Source organism: Saccostrea cucullata, unplaced genomic scaffold, assembly GCF_032062105.1.
Source record: "Saccostrea cucullata isolate Sc308-1 unplaced genomic scaffold, CSIRO_AGI_Scuc_v1 ctg197, whole genome shotgun sequence".
NCBI classification, from domain to species: Eukaryota; Metazoa; Mollusca; class Bivalvia; order Ostreida; family Ostreidae; genus Saccostrea; species Saccostrea cuccullata.
In genome coordinates this window covers 770,001-778,050 of record NW_026938805.1, presented here as the reverse complement: position 1 = coordinate 778,050, position 8,050 = coordinate 770,001, and positions in this window count along the sequence as shown.

Genomic DNA, 8,050 nt, shown 5'->3' with positions numbered 1-8,050 from the left:
AATTTATGAATTTTGTTGGTCCCTGCCCCCCTGGGGGTGGGGCAAAATCCACTAGAATTAATGCAATCTTTAAAAATCTTCTTCTTTACTCCTGGACATCAAGCAGTCACATTGTTGTTATGATTGTAATCAGCATTGAGTCCTCTACCAAAATTGTGAAATTCTATTGATTATATAGTGAAAATTCATTAAATCTTCGAAAATCATTTTCTCTGCTCCTAGGTATTAAATAAACTAACTAAGTACATAGTTATGATGAGCAAGAGTGCCTATACCAAAATAGTGAAAATCATGGCCCCATGGTCAGGGGTTCTGATGTTAGGGTGGGGCTCTATTGATTATATAGTGAAAATGCATTAAATCTTTGAAAATCTTCTTCTCTGTTCCTAGGTATTAAATAAACTAACTATGTACATAAGTTATGATGAGCAAGAGTGCCTCTACCAAAATTTTGAATTTTATGGCCCCAGGGTCAGGTGTCCTGGTGTTAAGGCGGTGCTCTATTGATTTTATAGTGAAAATTCATTTATTCTTTGAAAAGCTTCTTCTCTGCTTGTGAGTGTTAATTAAACTAATTAAGGACATAGTTATGATAAGCAAAAATGCTTCTACCTAAATTGTGAATTTTATGGCCCCATGGTCAGGGGTTATGGTGTTAGGGTGTGGCTCTGTAATGATTATATAGTGAAAATGTATTACATCTATGAAAATCTTTTTCTCTACTCCTGGGTAATAAGTGGATGAACTACCTAGTTATGATGTGCAAGGGCTCTTCTTTCAGAATTGTGAATTTCAAGGCCCCTAGGTCAGGAATACCAAAGAAGGGGGGGGTTACTTATATTCTGAAAATGAATTGTTTGAAATCTTCTCCTTGGTATAATCAAACAATTTTTTTATAAGCAAGTGTGCCTTTTCAAAAATTGTGCAATGTGTATACCTAGGGTCAGGGGTTCATGTGTGGTAGGAGCACTCCTGATTATTGCGAAATATTACTGATTAGTTGATATACATTTTTGTTTTCCTACCTGCTTATGGGAATTAAGTAAACAAACTAAACAATTGCTAAGTGTATAGTTATGATAAGCAATGGTGCCTCTTTCAAAATTGTGAATGCCATAGCATCTAGCTTAAAACATAAACCAAATTCAATCATTTGAGAGTTGTTGCATGATGCTCAGATGACCTATAAGGCCCATAGGCCTCTTGTTATATTTAGTGTTCTTTTGGGGTTTATATAGATTTATTCCTAGTTTATTGATAGTCATTAGATAAACTTTAACGATGCCGTTTTCTTACTATGTATTTGAATTAGCAATCAATAATATGGACAGAATACTGTATAATAAAGTTACATTTTGTTGTGTGATGCACTTGATGGGGTTTGCAAATCAGTGAAAAACAAATTATCTTTCTTGTTTGACTAATGAATAAAGATTTTGAAAATCAATCAAACAAAGCGCCGAATAAACGCAGAACAATCAAACACACTTTTCAATACTGTTTTTAATGTACATAGAGTAATACTTTTTTGTGAGATAAATTCACGTACATCCAAATTTTACACGTGACATTACTGTCACTCTGACTTTGACACTTGATCATTCTGTAAATAACTCTCTGAAGTCTTATAAATGAAAAAAGTTTCTTTTAAAAAATGACTGGTTAGGCATTTCATTTTAATGCACATTTTCAAAAAATATTTGTTTTATTTAATATATGAGTTAAAATTAACTATCAACTAGAAATATGTCCATAGGACATGAATGCCCTGCTGAGGGGTATTTTAGTAATGCAACATGAAAATTTATATGAAAATTAATTAGAATACCTTGAAAAGTGATGCAGTTGAATTGCTTACATCAGTATGTATCACCATATGAAGATTGACACAAATTTCTTTAAAGTGAGGTCAAAGACTCAAAGTCAAAAAATGTTGATGCAGTTAAAAAGCTCTCATCAGTATGTATCATCATATGAAGTTGAAATATTATCATAAATGTTTTTTAACTGAATTATGCCAATTTGAAAAAGAGGTCAAGGTCAAATGAGAGGTCAAGGTCAAAAATGTTGATACAGTTGAAATGCTTACATCAATATGTATCAGCATATGAAGTTTGACAACAATTAAGTGATGTGAGGTCAAGGTCAAAGGAAAGGTCAAGGTAAAAATGTTGATGCAGTTGCATATCTCTCATCAATATGTATCAACATATGAAGTTTGATTAAAAAAAATCTTGAATGATTTTTTTTAAAACTGACTTTAACACTATTTGATAAAAGTGAGATCAAGGTCAAATGAAAGGTCAAGGTCAAAAATGTTGATGCAGTTGAATTGCTTATATCAGTAAGTATTGGCATATGAAGTTTGACACTATGTCTAATTACAGAAAAGTTAGGTCGAGGTCAAAGGAAAGGTCAAGGTCAAAATTGTTGATGCAGTTAGATAGCTCTCTTCAGTATGTATCAGCATATGAAGTTTGATAATACTATCTTGAATGGTGTCTTTAAAAATGAGCTAAACACTAACAAGAACTGTCCAAACGGGACAAAATACCCTCCGCTGGGTTTTTTCAGAAGTGCTAAATCATGAATATTTTATCGATCTAAGAAGAAGAGAGAAATGCTAAATCATTTTTAGTGCAAATGTAATGGCTCATTATATTTTTTATAAATGAAATGAAAGCGCAACCTAATAAAAAAAATAGACTATATATATGGACCACACACGAGTTATGAACTTTTTCTGTCAATGACCTTGTTTCAAAGTCATGACACAACCTCAGGTCATAAGCAATGTTAGCTGCAGAACTGTAGCTCTCTGCTTGAGAAAATTCGGACAGATAAAGCAGAGAGCTACAGATCCAAGCGTTGTACAGTTGTAAAAACCTTCGATTTACGCCGACGATTTTTTTCGCTACTTTAGGTATTTATTTCGTGTAGTTTAAGCTTTCTATGGCTTTTAGAATGGTAACCTATAAATAATTCATATATTTAACTCGTATACTTGATACTTTTTCTACCTTTTAACGGTCCGAAAAGACCTGTATACAGTTTTGTAATTGTCGGTTTAAAAGAGTTCCATTTCGACGTCCGTAACCACAAACAGCAATTTGTTAGCGTTGAGAGGTAAGTAAATGATCAGGAATTGAAGTTGAATGTACGATTAATTATTAAATACCATTTAAAATTATTTTTAAAACTGGGGAAAGTATAAAATACACGAAAAAATACCCATAGTGAGCGACAAAAAATCGTCGGCGTAAATCGAAGGTTTTTACAACGCTTGGATCTGTAGCTCTCTGCTTTATCTGTCCGAATTTTCTCAAGCAGAGAGCTACAGTTTTGCAGCTAAAGCAATGTTTGTGTGATGTATAAGAATCAAATATTTCCATAATAAAGAAAGATATGGACCAGACACATATTATAAAATTTTTCTTCCAGTGACCTTGAATTTCCCCAAATGACCTTGACCCAAGGTCATGACACATTCTTAGGTCAGGAGGAATCTTTGTGTGAAATGAGAACCTACCAAGTTTATCCATAAGAAAGATATGGACCAGACACAAATTATGAAATTTTTCTTCCAGTGACCTTGAATTTTCCCAAATGACCTTGACCCAAGGTTATGATACACCCTTAGGTTATAGCTAATCTTTGTGTGAAATTAAAACCTACCAAGTTTATCCATAAGAAAGATATGGACCAGACACAAATTATGAAATTTTTCTTCCAGTGACATTAAATATCCCCAAATGACCTTGACCCAAAGTCATGACACATTCGTAGGTCAGGAGGAATCTTTGTGTGAAATGAGAACCTACCAAGTTTATCCATAAGAAAGATATGGACAGGACATGAATTATGAAATTTTTCTTCCAGTGACCTTTAACTTACCCAAATGACCTTGGTTGACATACCCTTAGGTCAGGAGGAATCTTTGTTTGAAATTAGAACCTACCAAGCTTATCCATAAGAAAGATATGGACCAGACACAAATTATGAAATTTTTCTTCCAGTGATCTTGAATTTCCCAAATGACCTTGGTTCAAAGTCATGACACACCCTTAGGTTATAAGCAATCTTTGTATGAAATTAGAACCTACCAAGTTTATCCATAAGAAAGATATGGACCGGACACCAATTATGAATTTTTTCTTCCAGTGACCTTGAACTTCCTCAAATGACCTTAGGTCAAGGTCATGACACACCCTTAGGTCGTGGGCAATCTTTGTGTGGAGTAGTAGATTCTAATGTTCCTCCGTACGAAAGATATCGACTGGACACTTAAAAAATTCGGATGAGAATCTAGCAATTTATTTATTATGGCCTAACTTTTGAACCATGAGAGATAGGGAATTCATATTTGGTATGTATACTTCACTAATCAAGCTCTTACAAATGACACCATGATCAATGACCTTGACCTATATGCTAAAAATATGGGGTTTTTTTAACTTTATTGCCGCCATAGTGTTTCACAAAAACATCTTGGTTTTGTTAAATTTGAACTTTTATTGTGGTCCCAGCCTACCCCAGGAGTCATGATTTGGACAAATCTGAATCTACGCTAAATGAGGTTGCTTCAAAGTAAATGTGACCAACCATGGCTTTGCTGTTTTTGAGAGTAAGATTTTTCATATATATTCCTAAGAAAGGCTAATAGTCCATTGTGGTCCAAAATTACCCTAGGGGGTCATAATTTAAACAAACGAATATCTACATTACCTGAGAATATTTCCAGATAAACTAGAAAACTTACCCTTCAGCAAGGGCCCCACTGAGGGGTAGAAATAAAATTTTGCAGATTACGGAATGAAAATTTTACTAGATTACATTTTTTTTTTAAATATATATGAAGAATATAAGCAACAACTGTATTTTTGAAATATCAAGACCCGAATGCATAAAAAACTTGTAAATAGTAACCTTGTATTTAAATAAAACAGGGAAAATCTCATGTCTTATAATAACTCAATGAAATGTGTATTTAAACAAGAGGCCCATGGGCCACATCGCTCACCTGAGTAACTTGGGTGATGCAGTTCTTTACCAGATTATCCCTCTTGCTATACCTATCGTGCCCCTACCCCCTTTCTCTTCATGATTTTAACACTTTAGAATCTACACTACCACATGCTAAGTTTCAGCTTTACTGGCCCAAAAGTTTTTAAGAAGAAGATTCGTAAAAGATTTTTCTTTAAATATATCTACCTAAAACTTGGATTCCCTATTGTGGCTCTGCCCTACCCCGGGGGGGGGGGGGGGGGTCATGATTTTAATAATTTAATATTTACACTACCCAAGGATGCTTCCACATAAATTTTAGCTTTCCTGGCCCAGTGGTTCTTGAGAAGAAGATTTTTCAAGATTTGTACTATATATTTCTATGTAAAACTTGGATTTCCGTATTGTGGCCCTGCCCTACCCCCGGGGGGTCATGATTTTTACAATTTAATATCTACACTACCAAAGGATGCTTCCACATAAGTTTTAGCTTTCCTGGCCCAGTGGTTCTTGAGAAGAAGATTTTTCAAGATTTGTTCTATATATTTCTATGTAAAACTTGGATTTCCGTATTGTGGCCCTGCTTACCCCCGGGGGGTCATGATTTTTACAATTTAATATCTACACTACCAAAGGATGCTTCCACATAAGTTTCAGCTTTTCTGGCCAAGTGGTTCTTGAGAAGAAAATTTTTTAAAGGCCCCACCCTATTTTTGTCTTTCCTTGACTTTCTCCCCTTGTGACGGGACTTGGCCCTTCATTTTAAGAATTTAAACTCCCCTTTACCCAAGGATGATTTGTACCAAGTTTGGTTAAAATTGGCTCATTGGTTCTTGTGAAGAAGTGGAAAATGTGAAAAGTTTACGGACGGACGGACAGACAGACGGACGGACGACGGACAAAATGAATTAATGTGATCAGAAAAGCTCACTTGAGCCTTCGGCTCAGGTGAGCTACAAAGATTTAAGAAAGTGTTTTATACAAGAGGCCCATGGGCCTTATAGGTCACCAGAGCATTATGCAACAACTTTCCAGTTATTGAATTTGATTCATGTTTTTAGCTAGATGCTATTGCATTCACAATTTTGAAAGAGGCACCATTGATCATCATAACAATACACTTAGCAGTTGCTTAGCTTGGTTACTTAATACCTATAGGCACGGTAGGGGGAAAAAAATGCATTTCAACTAATCATAATATTCAGCAATAATCAGTAGTGCCCCTACCACACATGAACCCCTGATCCTTAGGCCAAGATCCACACACTGCACAATTTTTGAAAAGGCAACCTTGCTTTTCAAAAATTTGATTAATACCAAGGAGCAGATTTCAAACCATTCATTTTCAGTATATAAGTACAGTCCCCCCTCTATGGTACCCCTGACCCTGAAGCCTTGAAATTCACAATTCTGCAAGATTAGGGCCCTTGCTCATCATAACTATATAGGTAGTTCATCTGCCTCATACCCAGAGACAGAGAAGAAAGTTTTCAAAGATTTAATGTATTTTCACTATATAATCAATAGAGCCCCGTCCTAACACCATAACCCTTGACCCTGGGGCCATAAAATTCAAAATTTTGGAAGAGGCATTCTTGCTCATCATAACTATGTACTTAGTTGGTTTATTAAATACCTAGGAGCAGAGAAGAAGATTTTCAAAGAATTCATGTATTTTCACTATATAATCAATAGAGCCCCACCCTTACGCCAGAACCCCTGACCCTGGTGCCATAAAATTCACAATTTTGGTAGAGGCACTCTTGCTCATCATAAATATACACTTACTTAGTTTATTTAATACCTAGGAGCAGAGAAAAAGATTTTGAAAGAATTCATGTATTTTTACTATATACTTATTTAGCAACACCCTAGCACTAGAACCACTGACCTCAGGGCCATAAATTTCACAATTTTGGTAGAGGACTCAATGCTGATTTCAATCATGCAAACGGTTTGACTGCTTGATGTCCAGGAGTAAAGAAGATTTTTAAAGATTGCATTAATTTTAGTGGTTTTGGCCCCACCCCCTCAGGCCCCAGGGGAGCAGGGATCATGAAATTCAAAATTTTTTGTTCTCCTTCACCCATAGATGCTTTGTACCATTTGGTTGAAATTGGTTCAGTGGTTGCTGAGAAGAAGCTGAAAATGTTCAAATGTTAACACACGACGGGCGACGACAGACGAAAACGGATAGCAATAGGTCACCCGAGTTTACTCAGGTGACGTAAAAATGCTAGCCTTCAGTGAATGCAAGTATATCACTCAGGATTGACCTCAACTTCAAAACAAACATCAGTTGCAGACAAACTGACAAAGGTGTTCATTAATCTTCATGTGACAGATAAAGACAAGCCTCCAAATTTTCTGCAGCAAGCAGAATTTATCCCAGGGGATTAATTGTACTGCTCTCTCATCCTTTTCTTCTAAATTTACAATAAGAACTTTTTTCAGCAATGACAGAATGGGGTTACTATCTGATTACCAGCTAAAATTAAAAGCATTTACGCAGCAAAAAAAAGTATTAATAATTAAATAATTTTAAAAATATATATAATAATTAAAAAAGATATATTAAAACATATCTTGTTTTTAGAATTCAATCAAATCATTAATCATTGTATACAGTATTTTAACCAAAATAAAGTTTGAGCATTATATAAATCAATTAACATTTCAGAGAATGAACACAACATTCAAAGTTGACCTTAACTTCAAAACAAACTTCATTTGCAGACAGATCGAGGCAGTAATTAATCTCAATGTGACAGATAAAGATAATGCTTTAGCTTAGGATTTTCTTCAAGTGGAAGGTTAATTAATCCCAAGGGGCTCATTGCAGCTTTCACAGTTTACAATAGGAACATTCTCAGCAGTTATCTCTCTTTGCCCATTCATTCTTATGCAAATCAAGGAATCTACCCCACCACCCCAGCTCCAAACCAGAAGACACAGAGAACGAAACTTAGCATCAAAAAATGTCTTTCTGCCTACTGAACCACCAAACCAAATTTGAACTTAATTGGGCAACCATAAAAAAATGTTA